At 34.7% G+C, this 15928-nt stretch overlaps 1 long non-coding RNA gene across 1 annotated transcript in view; it reads right to left on the reverse strand.

Moving 5' to 3' along the window:
- LOC120312237 overlaps nt 1-6255 on the reverse strand; it is a 54628-nt gene extending 48373 nt beyond the window's left edge. Inside the window, exons 1-2 of the long non-coding RNA XR_005557831.1 lie at nt 6125-6255; nt 5143-5213 (exon numbers count right to left, since the gene is read on the reverse strand). This is a non-coding gene — a long non-coding RNA (uncharacterized LOC120312237). The remainder of the gene's footprint in view (nt 1-5142; nt 5214-6124) is intronic.
- Nucleotides 6256-15928: the final 9673 nt, after the last annotated feature.

The following is a 15928-nucleotide window of genomic DNA, read 5'->3' on the forward strand; positions in this document are numbered from 1 at the left end:
GTTTATGTTATGTTTAATTAAGGAGATGAATTTTGGACAAAATATATTACAAGTACTATCTAATATATATCAAAAACAGACTGCTCAACTTATTGTAAATGGGGGTTTGTCAGAGGCTTTTGTAATAGAAAAAGGTACAAGACAGGGATGCCCGTTATCCCCGTTATTGTTTGTTTTAACATTGGAAATATTGTTGATTAAAATTCGGGAGTCTCAAGAAATAAAAGGAATAGAAATTAATAAAAAAGAATATAAATTAAGAGCCTTTGCAGATGACTTGGTTGTTACTTTGTCTCAACCTATTTGTTCGGTGGTAAAATTATTACAATTGATCCAACAATATGGACGTGTTTCTGGTTTTAAAATTAATAATAATAAGACCAAAATATTAGCTAAAAATATGACTAATGGTGATAAACAGGTTTTAGTTAAGTTAACAGACTTTGAAATTGTTGATAAGGTAAAATATTTGGGGGTTACATTATCTGCTTCCAATGCAAAACTGTATAAAAATAATTATGAAAAGTTGTGGACGGAGATACAGAAGGATTTAAAAAATTGGAACAATTTACAGTTATCCCTTATGGGTAGAATTGCAGTTATTAAAATGAATGTCCTGCCAAAGTTTATTTTTCTGTTTCAAATGTTACCTATTTTAAAGAGTGATCGTAATTTAGATGAATGGCAAAAAGGTATTAATAAATTTGTTTGGGCAGGGAAAAAACCAAGGGTGAAACTTAAAATAATGCAAGATTTTCGTGAGAGAGGTGGACTCAAGGTACCAAATATGAAATTGTATTATGATGCTGTAGTACTAACATTGATCAGCGATTGGGTGAATTTAACAAATATAGAAATACTTCATTTGGAAGGTTGGGATTTACTTTTTGGATGGCATGCCTATTTAATATTTAATAAAAAAGTGGATTGGGTTTTTAAGTCTCATATTATAAGAATCTCTTTGCTTAGAGTGTGGAGGAAGTATTATAAATTTGATTTTAAAATACCATTATGGGCTATACCTCGGCATGCCATAGAAGGTATAAGGAAAGGGGTTAATATGGATATGGTTTCTTATGCACAGTTACTTAGATGGGATGGCCAAGACTGGCAGTTAAAATCTTTGGAAGAACTAACACATGAAAATCTAACTTATTCATGGTTCCAATATAGACAAATAGTGGACAGATGGAAGATGGATTGTAAAATGGGCTGGCTTAGAGAAGATGAAACTCTCCTAAAACAAGTAAGAGATCAAAGGCCAACCCATATTAAGAGAGTTTATGGGGTTTTAGTGGAATTGGATTCAGAATCTGAATTAGTTAAAGATTGTATGATTAAATGGGCACAGAATATTGGTGAATCGATTTCAATGGATACTTGGGAACTTATTTGGACAAGAAATGTTAAATTCACACAAGCGCAAAATTTAAGAGAGAATTTTTATAAGATGTTTTATAGATGGCACCTTGATCCAAAGAAAATGTCCATTATGTACTCTAATTTACAGCCGAAATGCTGGAGATGTGGACACTTGGATGCTACTTATTATCATATCTGGTGGACGTGTAAGCATATAAAAGCTTTTTGGATTAAGATATGGTGGAATATTCAGAGAATTTTTAGAAGGAGGGTAAAATTTACTCCGCAATTATTTTTATTAGGTATTGTTACTGATTGTGATGCTAGGGAGGTTATATTGATGCTAAATTTGATTACAGCCGCTAGGCTGTTAATAGGACAATATTGGAAGAAGGAATCCTTGCCTATTTTACAAGAGTGGTTTTATAAAGTTTCGTATTTGGCAGAAATGGCAAAGATTTCGGCTTTTTTAAAGGAGCAATCTCAAGAGAAATTTTTTGCGGTATGGGAAAAATGGATAAATTTTATACAACATAATTTAGATATGGAAAAATATTATTTAGCCTTTTTATAACTTGTAATGATTGTTTTTTTTTCTTTCTTTCTTTCTTCTTCTGTATTATTATTTATATACTTTTCTATATATGTTTTATTTTTCGCCTACTTCTTTCTTTTTTCTTTCTCTCTCTCTTTTCTTTTTCCCTTTTTTCTTCTTCCTTTTTTTTACGTATATTATTATTATATATATTATTATTATGATTTTTATTATTATTATTAATTATCTTATAAATTGTATACGTTATTTTTTAAAATTTGTTAAATAATCCTATACTCAGTTCTGGGAAGTCGGGGGGGGAGGGCGGGGTGGTTTGGGAGGGGGGGTGGATGTTTATTTGTAAAATTTTTGAAAAAAATTCAATAAAAAAAAAGTTGTAAATATTATTCTCTCTTTCTCAAATCATTTTTTGTTTATTATTTATTTATTTATTATTACCCCCTTATTAGGTGAGTGAAAGATTTATACAATCTGAAGAGAAACCAGAGCAGGTCAAGATCGTCAAATATTTAAGGTTAGCTTCACAAGCTTCTTGTTGGATTATCTGTCCAAAAATGCACAGAAGCAGTATTAGTCACCAGAGCTTATTATTTTGTTTGAAGTACTCAGTTTATATATGCTGCTATAAATTCTTTGAAGATGAAGCTTGAGCACAGTTGCTATATGAATCTCAACTAGAATCATATAACAAGTCTTTCCTAGAGAGTCCAATTTAATGTTTAAGAACATTTTTCAGTTTACCTACTGGATCCAAGTATGATATTTCAGCAGGAAGCAGGAGTAAGTAAACATGAAACCAATAGTTGGTAAATATTTTATTTACTGGCTGAAATGGTTGCACAACCTCTTGGATTTGTGCACTTAACAATGGCAGAGAACTCTAAATCTTTTTAGGAAAAAGCAACCCAAAGGATATTGAGTTATTACAGCTTTTCATTGGTGTTAATCCACCAGTAGGGCCATATTAAAATAAATTAACCTTAAGGTAAAGTATTTTAGACAGAATAAATCAAGCAGAATCTGCTGCCTTCCATAGGCTATATAAATCATTGAAAGTTAGTTCCTCAACTGGTTCAAAAGTATACCAAATTTCAGTACCTAAATGGAGATCTGAAACTCGTATTAAGGAAGCCTGCAGCTATTTTGGAAGGGAGATACAGGAACATTTCATAGAAACATAGAAACATGATATTGCTTCAAGGCACAATTGTTTTAAAAATCATGGCCCATGTTCTTCCTTTTTGTCAGTGTTATAAGACATTTGCCATTAGCTCAGTGTTTCTCAACCTTGATAATTTTAAGGCATGTGGACTTCAACTCCCAGAATTCCACAGCCAGCACTGCATTAGCTGATTACCTGTCTCTTAAATTGACAGGATAATGTTTACACTATTTGTTAGATAAAGACGCAAAGTTTAGTGATAGAAAATTGGCTATGTTCAAGTGCTTTTTTTTGTCCTTAGTTTATCACAGAACCCCATCAAATTTAGTGGAAACTCCAGGTTAGTGAATGAAAATATACAATATTTTTCTTAATTGTTTTCTAAGATATGGCTCCTTGTAAAGATCTGAATGGAATTGTATGTTTCTGTAGTTGTGTACACTCCTATCTACACTCAAAGTTGAATAAAGTTGAATAAAGTTTTAAGCATATTCATTCAAAGTTATTTATTACTACCCACAGATGTACAATGATACAACAAATACATAAACATCTATATTTGTGGATGAAATGTTCATAACTGCCCCCACACATAAAGGTAGTCCTTATTTATCAACCATAACTGAGGACCAGCAACTCAGTCATTAAGCAAAATGATAGCTAAATGAAACTGTGTCTGTGCTTATGAACCTACTTCAGTTTTCCTTTGCTTTGTGGAACTGTAAAGGTCATAAATGTGAAGATTGGTCACAAAGTTACTTTTTCATTATTGTCATAAATTTGAATGGTTACTGTCTGAGAGAGTCACTAAATGAAGGCTATCTATAGCACTGTATATATAAGTACGTATATAGACAATGGAAAAGAGAGATGTTTTACCTGCTAGACCAGAATATTCTGTATTTCTCTTTTCCTAAATACAACCATGTGCTTCAGAAGGAACATCCAATTCCCTTCTACTTTTTTTTTCTATACTGTACTGAAAAATCCAAGGCAGGAGAGTGAAGGACATGGCCATGGGAAGGCTATAAATATCCTATTCTGATTTAGTTTTCAACTGGCAAAACATTTTCTTCCAGCCAATTCTTAATTCTTTATCAATAAATTCAAATCTTTATGTTAAAGACTTTAGGACAAAAGACATTAAGAGAGTATTTACCCAATATAACCCGAGCTCATTTCAGGTACCACTTGGCAAAATACTGTATGGTGCTAGACTTAGAAAAATCTAGCACTTGAAAGCAATGATTCTACTTATTTTTCTCTATTTCTATTTAGAGACAGTTCATACCACAAAAGTATGTGAAGCCTGAAAAAAGTGGCTGTTTATTGGCCCATAAAAAGTACATCTTTTACAATAAAAATGTTAGGAAATCAAGTACAAATTTCCTAACACGTTGGCACCATAAATTTGATGAAATGAACCGTAAGGCTGAGGTCATTGCATGCAACTTGTAGACATGAGTTTCCTGTCCTGATTTATAGGAGAGGCTTTAGAAAATCCATCTGTTTGCATCCATAACAACAGGCTTGCAAACATGATAGCGGAGATTTTCCTTAGGTAATTCCTTAAGTAATTGTGTGTGAGGGCAAAGAAAACTGGGATGTTACAATACATTTGTGGACAGATTAAAGTGATTGGAAACCATCTGATTATTACTTAGATTAGGGAAAAAAAGATATTTTGGGATTAATTTGCTAGTGCTAGTTGCAAAAGTTCTGAACTGATTAACTTCTCATATGAGGAATATTTGGCTAAAGTTTACCTGAATGTCTATGGAGATTCTCAGTCATCCAGGTCATGGTTGTCCCAAAGGTGCTTTTCCAAGAGGCAATTGGACTTTCTTTGTTTTTCCTTAAAGACTTTTCGCTTCTCATCCAAGAAGCTTCTTCAGTTCTGTAGTTCTTTAGTTTAGAACTGAAAAAGCTTCTTGGAAGAGAACTGAAATGTCTTCAAATGCCTCTTGAAAAGCACCTTTGGGACTAAAGTTTGCCTCTTTCTTAGCTCTAGGCAGACATGGAACAGTTTGAAGGATTAGAAAGATCCCCTCCCCAAACAAACCGTTATAGGAGAGTAATCACAGCTACTATTCTCTCATTAAACTTCAGAATTAAATCCAATCTCAGTGAAGTCTGTAAAAAAAAGGAAATACTGTATATTAAAATGCTGAAAATTTAAAGAACCCCCTCCATTTTGCTTTCTGAGAAATAACTATTCAATTAACTTAATTATTGGCCAACTTTGTGACTATAATCTTGGATTATATTTAAACAATAGGTTTTCATGGTGTTTAGGGACACACTGTATTAAAAAATGGCTTTTCAATTAAGCCTTCTTTCAAGGTATCAGTTTGAATTTTAAATCTAGAAATTTTTCCATTAGCAGTAACTTTTACCAGAGCCCATTGTTCTCCCCCTCCTTCCAGTCTTCAATTCTTATAATTTCTAACCAACAACAGACAAAACAAAGACATTTCAGTACTTTTAGTATGTGGGTGTATCTATAGCTATGTGAGAAGTATCCATACAATGTCAGCCGTATGCATATAATATCTTATATGCCTACTAAAAGCAGCAATAATTAGTGCTTTTTTCTGAATCACAGAGTGCAAAGGAAATGCTACTGTAATAGCTGTTATTAGTTGCTGACGTCTTCTGGCACCGAATCATTCAGTTCCCAGCTTACTTATGGCACCAATTGTTTCATGTATTAAACAAACAAAACCACTAAATCCTACTCCAAGAACCTTATGAGATAGCTTTGTAGCCATTATGACAAGCTGATACTTTATAGTTCAAATTACCACTGATAATAGTTTTTCCAGGCTTGGAAGTGGCAATGCAAGTGGAAGAAAAGTAAAGAGAAAATATTTCCAAATATGTTTCCAAATGTGTCAATTGAATTCCATCAAACAGAAGCAAAAATATAATTAACATTAGTGATATTGATATTTAATTAAAAGAACATGTTCCTTGATTTAATTGCTTAATCCCATAATTGCTAAAAGATTTATGTAACTATAATGAACTATGCTTTCACCAACCTGCATGATACCCTTTCTGTTCCATGAGATGTAAGGAATACTCCAGGGACTACAGTATCAGATAAAGTCATTCAGTTGTGTTCAGATTTGGTCCTGTCTCTGATTGGTATTGTCCTGTCCTGTTACTTCAGTGGCGTTTGACAAAGTAGGCAGGGTCTTAGGACTGTTAAGCCAGCTATCTCTCCTTGAGATCCATGGCCTTCCTGTTTAGTTAAGACTGCCTAGGAGGTGATATATGGTTGAGTCCATGTTCAACCATATCAAGATACTGATTATTTTTAAACCTCTTGTTAATAAGTTAATGCTGCATGCTTGGACCCCGAATGTTGGCTTAGAATATTTTGAGAAGAGAAACTCATTGCTGTATGTGAGGGAACAGAACATTTAGTGTAGATACTTTTTCTTTATGTCTGCCTTGAAAGAAACTAGCAAAAGACTTTCTACATTACCTTTATTTTTAGTTTGCTGCTAGGCAAAAATGCTGCCTGAAGAAAATGTAACAAAGCAATAGTTGGATCAAACAGCAGAAAAAAATGAATTGAACAAAAACTATAGGCAACATCCACATACTATATCTTTATTGGATTAAAAGGTGTTAAATTTCATAGTAATAGATGAAAGTTGCCTGGATGGTAGTAATAAAGATTTCTAAAAGCTGACAACATTACCTACCCATTTGCAATATTATGAAAGCAGAACATTCATTATTTTCTATCTGAGTTTTTTGCTCAGTACAATCAAACCATAAATTATTACTCAAGTCAAGTGTGGTTGTCATTCTGATCAACAATATACCTGGAATGAGGAATAAACCTCAGTCATTAGTTTCTGACATCACAGTCTGCAGGGAGTTCAATGCTACTTTACCTGAACTGATTCAGGAAAAAAAGTTCAACTTTAAGACTTGACAAAATATTTGGCTAAACCGTAGTGTCTTCATTTTGAAGTGACTTTGGTATTCCAAAAACTTAAATGAGTAAACAACTCATTTATCATTTATCCTCAACCTATCCTCAACCTATCCTCAACCTATCCTCCACGAGCTGCACTGGTTGCCTATTGGTCTCCGGGTTCAATTCAAGGTGTTGGTTATTACCTTTAAAGCTCTATATGGCTCAGGGCCAGACTATTTGTGAGACCGCCTACTACCTCATAGTTCCTTCGTCCGGTTAGATCCCCCAGGCTGGGCCTCCTTCAGGTCCCGTCGGCCAAGCAGTGCCATTTGACGGGGCCGTGGGGGAGGGCTTTCTCTGTGATGGCGCCCACATCTTGGAACCAGCTCCCCCCGGAGATTAGGACCACTCCCACCCTGTTGGTTTTCCGCAAGCTGCTTAAGACCTGGCTTTTCTGGCAGGCCTGGGGTTTATAAAATCTGACCCCTGGATGAATGTTACTGTATTGTTTGTCTTGTTAAGTTATATTGTGTTTTTATTGTTAGCCGCCCGGAGTCCTGTGTGAGTGGGGCGGTTTATAAATTTTAATAAATAAATAAATAAACTCGGATTTGTTTTTGTTTTTACAAATCTGTCTCTTTTGCATTCTACATGTTCACAGCCAGTATGCATCACTAAACTAAACTACAGTAGAGCTTTGAGGTGCACTTTGGATAACAAAAACCTAATGCTTTCAGCTGGGAGATATTCCAGCTAAATATAAATTAGTTCTTGATTATCAAGTGAAGGGAATTTCCTATGGCTTTCAGCTTTGTTTTTGTTATAGCAGGAGCTCTTTTATATTTCCTCATATATTCTTTTTGCCCTTTGGTCTTCTCTGTTGTATGGGTTCCCCCCCCCTTCCTGGTCTCTTTTCAAATTGAATAATTGAGCCTGACGTATCTTACAAATCATGTAATTAAGAAACAATGCACGCAAAAGAGAGTCCTGGCAGGATCAATTTGTTAGTTAATATCCTGAGGCAAAAAGCCCAGGCCAGATAAAGTCATTTGCCACATTGACAAACTATTATTATGTTTCAAGGATAGCTTGGGAAACAATGATTCCATTGCAGGCAATAAAGAATGAGCAAATGCAGTAGAATGGTTTTGAATAGTGGAGCAAAAAAGGGTCGGCAATAAGACTGCAACAGGAAATGCTTACCAAAATATTATGATTAAGATCAAAATATGTAAAATATGGTTTGGATCCTGGTCCCATTTCACTCAGAGCAAACTGGCATAACTTCATACATACAAGCAAATAAACGTGTAATACATTTGTATCACATTTTCCTAAAGAGAAAAGGAAGCAGAATATGCATTATGACCTGAAGCCTATATTCGTTCATATGACATTTACTTTCATGGGAAACATATTTATATTTGCTGTATAGAAGAGCTATGTGGTCTGCAATCTGAAGAAAAAATATTTAACTTTCCTTAGAAAAAAAAGGTAAGCCACATATTAAACAATAATAGAGAAGGGAAAGTAAAGATCTTGTCCTAATGTTATTGGACAATAATTATGAAATATCATCATAGCATTGTGTTTTTTTCCTCAACCCACAAGTTAAGTTCTCTGTTAAAACTGAGAATAATAGATACCTTTAGTGAAAAGAGAAGAATCCTTAAGTGTGTAGAAAGGGGATTTGAAAATGAGTTCAATTAAGTGGAAGGAAGGATTTCTTCTTGCATTTTGAACATATATCTTTTTAGTATTTATATTTTATTGGGTTCTACTAATCTAGTTCAAATGTTAATTTATATTGCTTGTCATGTATAATATGCCATACACTAAATAAATAAACACTACACTGGTTCATTGTTCATACCAACCTTCATACTGTTCCAGAAAGGGAAGTAATTAGGGATGGAGAGAAGGAAATACAGTGAACGTTGTATGATGGCAGAAAAATAAGAAACTATGGCAATATATTCGAAATTATTGTCCATTCCAGGTTTTAGGATATGATTTTTCATTTAACAATATTACTCTAAATGTATTTATTTAGAAAATGTATATGGTTGTCCACATTCAATACATAACCCTTGATGGCTTAACTAACCACTCCACAAGAAAAAATAAAAATAAAACTGTAAAAAAAATACAGTTTAAATACAGTAATCAAATACAAATCAAGGCACCACATGACAAACTCATACTAGTACAAACAGACAAGTATTGCCCTCCCTTCAACACCCGATTCCTAATGGCTGGGAGAAAAGCTGGATTCTAATGGACTTCCAGGACCTCAAGAGGTTATTTCTTTATGGTTGCCAAATAAGGGAAAGGAAAGGAAATATGCAAATCAGAGGCTTATGCAGGGTTCTGAAGAGAATACTTTTTGCTGTGTACTAGAAGTGTTTAATAGGAAAATTAATCATTTTCATTTCCAAACAGAGTTTCATTTTCATTTTTTGAAAAAATACAAATGACACCAAGCACAACAACCTTCCTATAAAGTGAACTGCAATAGACTAATCTTAATTTAGACCATTTTTTTCTTGCAATTTATGCTTCCATTCAAATACATACACTGTGGAAGTGTCTTCTTGATGTGCTACATTTTTCTCTCAGGTTTGGCTACATTGCCAGCAAAAATAAATATTTAGCCACTGCATATGGTGATGCACTCCTTGGTATCAAATTTTAACTTTGAAAAGGAACAAAAGATAACAAGCAATATATTGCATATATAAAATCCTAAACAATATCCCCAAAGTGATAGAAAAATATATATATATTGTAATTAATTTGTATTTGTTCCTTATTTAAAGAAGATCCCTTGCTTTGGGATTATGATAAATTCTTTATATCCTGAACCTTTAAGGTGAAAAAATAGTAACTACTTCACTTCTATTCAGAGCTTAATTGTTCCTGTTGTAAGAAGGTAGCTATATTGAAATTTCAATTACAGGTAAATTTAAAAATCAGTTGCAAATAAAATCTTCAATGAATGATGCTAAAAAGATTAGAAGGATTCAGATACATTCACACAAAAGACAAAGCTTGTTAGCACAATTGTGGCAAAGTGCTACCATCATGAACATCATTCTGCTGTAATGCGATAGAAAGGTCATTATTCAATCTAAGTGTGGCTGGTTAGAGATGCCAACAACACAGGAATCTCAAATGGCAAATGTAGTCTCTTATTCCTTTTAAAACTCAAAGATATTTGCCTCTGAACAGGAATTTTGTCTCTAAATAGAAACTGCAGTTAATATTTTCTGCTGATAAACATTGTTTTCTGGTATGTAAATTCTGTCCTTTCTGTAGTTTTAAGATTTGTGAACATCCGTTAACGTAGGGGACCTAAAACTGAGCTACAAAATGATTACTGGTACTATGAGAAAAAAAATCAGTTTATGGAATATGCTTAAACAAACAGGCCACTGCATAGCATATATAATATTCAAATCCTTTGAGAATTTGTCAAGACAGTTTGAAGGAATACAATCAATCAAGATCTGTTGGACTATGCTTACAGTAGAAGACAAAGAAAATTGGAAATGTTAAGATAATATGAGAGAAATAAGTGGTCCAAAGTTGAGGGGCCAGTGCTTAGGTGGCTTGATATAATCCTCCAAGCAGCCTCTAGAACAGGGATGTCAAACTCGCAACGTCATGATGTGTCGTGACATATTGCGACTTTTTCCCCATTGCCAGCAATGGGATGGGCACGGTTTTGGCATGACACATCTGGCTTATGGGCCGGCAGTTTGACACGCCTGCTCTAGAACCACCAAACCACCAATCAAAAACTGAAAAGAAACAATCAAACATGATGAATCAGGTTCTTATGTGATGAATAGAAGCTTTGTACAAGCTCAGTATTACCTTAGGTCTTAGCAGAGATAGCATCAAGCTGATATTATGAGGGCTCAAAAGACAAACAAGGTCAAACCTGGTTAGTATTTGGATTGGAGCACCAGGAGGCCATCAGTGGGAAACCACTTCCATATTTTTGAAAAGAAAACCACATCAATATGTTGATGATACCACCTGTTGTTGAGTTCACCTTGAAATAGACTGTTCTTTTTCTGGAGCAGACCACAAGGTGTGCAAATATGAATATATTTAAATCATTGTTTTACTGGTACACAGTATAGTATACATCTATACAACTAGAGATCAAATTGCCAACATACGCTGGATCATGGAGAAAGCTAGGGAGTTCCAGAAAAACATCTACTTCTGCTTCATTGACTATGCAAAAGCCTTTGATTGTGTGGATCACAACAAATTGTGGCAAGTCCTTAAAGAGATGGGAGTACCAGACCATCTCATTTGTCTCTTGAGAAACCTATATGTGGGTCAAGAAGCAACAGTGAGAAACGAACACGGAACCACTGATTGGTTCAAAATTGGAAAAGGAGTCCGGCAAGGCTGTATACTGTCGCCCTGCATATTTAACTTATATGCAGAGCACATCATGAGAAAGGCAGGGCTAGATGAAACAAAAGTTGGAATTAAGATTGCCGGGAGAAATATCAACAACCTAAGATATGCAGATGATACCACTCTAATGGCAGAAAGTGAAGAGGAACTAAAGAGCCTCTTGATGTGGGTGAAGAAGGAGAGTGCAAAAGTTGGCTTGAAACTCAACATTAAGAAAACCAAAATCATGGCATCCGGCCCTCTCAATTCCTGGCAAATAGATGGGGAAGAAATGGAGGTAGTGACAGATTTTATTTTTCTGGGCTCCAAGATCACCTCAGATGGGGACTGCAGCCAAGAAATTAAAAGACGCTTGCTCCTGGGGAGGAAAGCTATGGCAAATCTAGACAGCATACTAAAAAGCAGAGACATCACCCTGCCAACAAAAGTGCGTATAGTCCAGGCCATGGTTTTCCCAGTTGCAATGTATGGCTGTGAAAGTTGGACCATAAGAAAGGCTGAGCGCCAAAGAATTGAGGCCTTTGAACTATGGTGCTGGAGAAGACTCCTGCGAGTCCCTTGGACTGCAAGGCGTTCAAACCGGTCAGTCCTAGAAGAGATCAACCCCGACTGCTCTTTAGAAGGCCAGATCCTGAAGTTGAAACTCAAGTACTTTGGCCACCTAATGAGAAGGAAGGATTCACTGGAGAAGAGCCTAATGCTGGGAAAGATTGAGGGCAATAGAAGAAGGGGACGACAGAGAATGAGATGGCTGGATGGAGTCACTGAAGCAGTAGGTGTGAACTTAAATGGACTCCAGAAGATGGTAGAGGACAGGAAGACCTGGAGGAACGTTGTCCATGGGGTCGCGATGGGTCGGACACGACTTCGCAATTAACAACAACAACAACAACAATACTGTTGTTTAAAAAGCAGCATGTTCATGTCCATGCTCAGTAATTATCTGATGTTGAACTTGACCTGAAGGCATCTTTTTAAACTGCAAGTTCATATTAAACAAAATATCTCAAAATTGTCCACTTGCAGAAATTATCACATCAATCCCGCTTCCTTCTATTTACCAAAATGCCCTTGGATAATAGAATTTGATGTGGGTAAGATGAAGAGAAATTCTTTTCCTGGTCAGAATTATTTTGATCTCAAGAATAATTTTAGAGGTTATGAAGTGTGTTTTTCATTTTAAGATAATTCCTGAAATTGTTGCCTTCCAATTTTTGCTTGAGAGAAAAATTATACTTCTCTATTTATAATTATCTTACAAAAATGGTCTTTTGTACATTATATATGGTCTACTATTTAATAATTAGAGATGTTATATTTTAATTTGTTTATTCCTAAACATGTAATCCTAATTTTTCTCTCTTAAGCAGTTCACGCAAAATACTATCATCTTGGCCAATGAATAACCAATGTTACTCAATGCCTGTGAAACTACAATCTATGCAAATATGGGACAAAACATGACATAAAATAGCAATCAGAAAATAGAAGCTTGTCATTTTCTCAAATTTTTTTCTGCAACCTTGGGAATATGCTTGATTAAACTATACTTAGTCTACATTGAAAAACAACACAAGTGGATATTAATAGTAAATCTTCTTTACAACATAGAATAAGTATAATTTTTTCCTTACGAATGTTAAATATAGTATGCCAGTTGTACCATTAAAGAAAAGTTACTACCAGCAAATGTTGTGGAGATAGAAAGTAACAATGTCTTTTTGGAAGTAAAGTTGCTTAGGCTCTGTGGACTGACCTGTATCTTCAAATGCATAGAACATTTTGTTGTTCCGGAGATGATCTCTTAGACTTCTTACTAAGAAAAGTACAGTTTGCACCTCAGGTAAAATATCTTAGCTTGCTATAAAAACTACCGCAGCACAATAGGGATATTTAAGTACTCCCAAGATCTCATAAAAACTGCATTAAACAGCCACCTAATTCTTTACTTCAGGCTTATGTTTGCAGTATTAAACATTAAACCTGCTATAAAAATTACTGAATAACTTTATGGAATTATAATTAACATAAAGGCTTATTATTTCCTTATTGTATGGTAAACATTTATTTGGAGTAATAACTACGTAATCTAATGGGATTATTTTTATTTATTAAAAGTAATTGTGGCACATAATCAGGAGATAGTGTGGTGCCATGAGAGCCTGCCTTTTAACTTTGTCAACTATTTTTTAATTATTCTTGCCTCCTTACAATTAAAAAAAAATCTATTTTTTTTATTTTAACATTTTATGATTTGCTGTTTACTATATACTGTTTTTATATTTTGATGTAATAATAACAATAACAATAATAGAGTTGGAAGGGACATTGGACATCTTCTAGTCCAACCCCCTGCTCAGGCAGGAAATCCTATACAATTTCAGACAAATGTTTGTCCAATATCTTCTTTAAAACTTCTAAAGGCAGGTTGTTCCACTGATTAATTGTACTAACTGTCAGGAAATTTCTCCTTTGTTCTAGGTTGCTTCTCTCTTTGATTAATTTCCATCCATTGCTTCTTGTCCAGCCTTCAGGTGCTTTTGAAAATAGTTTGACTCCCTCTTCTTTCTGACATTGAGATATTGGAACACTGCTATCATGTCACCCCTAGTCCTTCTCATTAAACTAGACCAGGGGTAGGCAACTTGGCTCTTTTATGACTCGTGGACTTCAACTCCCATAATTCCTGAGCCAGTCATGCTGAGGGGAAAGGGAGAGGTTTCCAAGCTGAGCCATGCTGGCTCAGGAATTCTGGGAGTTGGTCCATGAGTCATAAAAGAGCCAAGGTTGCTTACCCCTGAACTAGACATACCCAATTCTAGCAACCATTCTTTATATGTTTTAGTCTCCAGTCCTCTAATCATCTTTGTTGCTCTTCTCTGTATTCTTTCTAGAGTCTCAACATCTTTTTTATGTTGTGGTGACCAAAACTGGATGCAGTATTCCAAGTGTGGCCTTACCAAGGCATTGTAAAGTGTATTAACACTTCACGTGATCTTGATTCTATCTCTCTGTTAATGCAGTCTAGCACTGTGTTGGCTTTTTTGGCAGTTGTAGCACACTGTTGACTCATATTTAAGTGATTGTCCACTAGGACTCAAAGATCCTCTCACAGTTACTACTATTGTTTTTATTGTACACTGACCAACTTTACTCTTATTGGCCTTTTGTAAGGTGTTAGAGACCTGATTGTTTCTTTAGCATTTGAGATGAATCATACAACAAGCGTTTATGGCTAGCTAGTTTGGATATTGTTTTTATATTGATTGTAAAGTGAACTGATCTTAAGTGTTTGGGTGTGAATTATACTGGTTGTTTCTGATTGTGTTTTATTAATTGTGTTCTTTTGTTCTTGATTTTTAAAGTTTTTTTCATCTTGCATCTCACCATTTTGAGATGGACAGCCATGTAAATTACTCAAGTAAGGAAACACAGAAATAAACAGGTAAAAATATGACACAAAGCAAAAAAAAATATTTAATATTTAGTTTGCATAAGAAAGGCTCTGATAAAGTAAAGAAATGAATGAAGTAAAAGAAAGATTCAGGGAGCTTTCCTGCTTAGATACTAACCTTCCTTACCAGATTCAAGTGCAAGAAACAATAATTGTCTATGTGTGGATCTTGGAATAACTAACTCTAGAACCTCAGTGTAGACTGCACTCAATACACATCAAAGGTAGATAGAACTTGGAAATGCCACATCCCAAAGAATGCCTCATCCCATTGATTCTGAGTTACAGAGGATATTAGGCTATGTGATAGTTGTTCAAAAGGAAAGAATTTGGCGTTTGTCTGAGCTAAAGAAAAATATGGAATTCTCTCAGGTCCTCAAAAGCCCTGCTGTTTCTTTAGAAAATCAGAAACAGAAAATAAGCAGGCATCTTTTTTTGTCTTTTAACTGTTGGCATATCTATGTCATGCTAGTTTGTGTGGCTTATCTTGACTGTTTGGTCTTAGTATTTTCAGATTATCTTTCAACCATATTCTTTAATGGAAGCTCTATATTGTTGTTTGTCCTGATGCTAGTTTTCTGTCTAGCACCAATTTGTCTCCAGCTCCTGAGTTTGTATGATTAATTTATTAAGTTGGATTCTAGACTGGCTAGAGATTGCTGTGAGTTGATCCTGCCTTTACTAACCCTGACAGAGGCTGTTAGCCTTTGGATAGGATACAAATCAGCTGAAAGCCAAAGCAACATGAAAACCTCTTTCTCAGTAATCTGAATAGCCAGATGGTAATTAAAGAAACGTCTAATGAAACCTTTTTATCTTGACTTGTAATGAAAATATGGCTCTGTCACAATTTTAAGTAGCCTTCATAAACTTTAGTTGAAAAGATTGGAATAAAGTGACCAATATCAGTGAGCTGAACTTATTTAAGGTAAATAAATAATCTTTATTAAATTTCTTACATATACTGGGTTATAATTCCAGTTATATCTGGCCCAGATTTGAAAGCCCCCAATTTTG

The sequence above is a fragment of the Crotalus tigris genome, unplaced genomic scaffold (genome assembly GCF_016545835.1).
Source record: "Crotalus tigris isolate CLP2741 ecotype Arizona unplaced genomic scaffold, ASM1654583v1 scf7180000018468.2839379, whole genome shotgun sequence".
Classification (NCBI taxonomy): domain Eukaryota; kingdom Metazoa; phylum Chordata; class Lepidosauria; order Squamata; family Viperidae; genus Crotalus; species Crotalus tigris.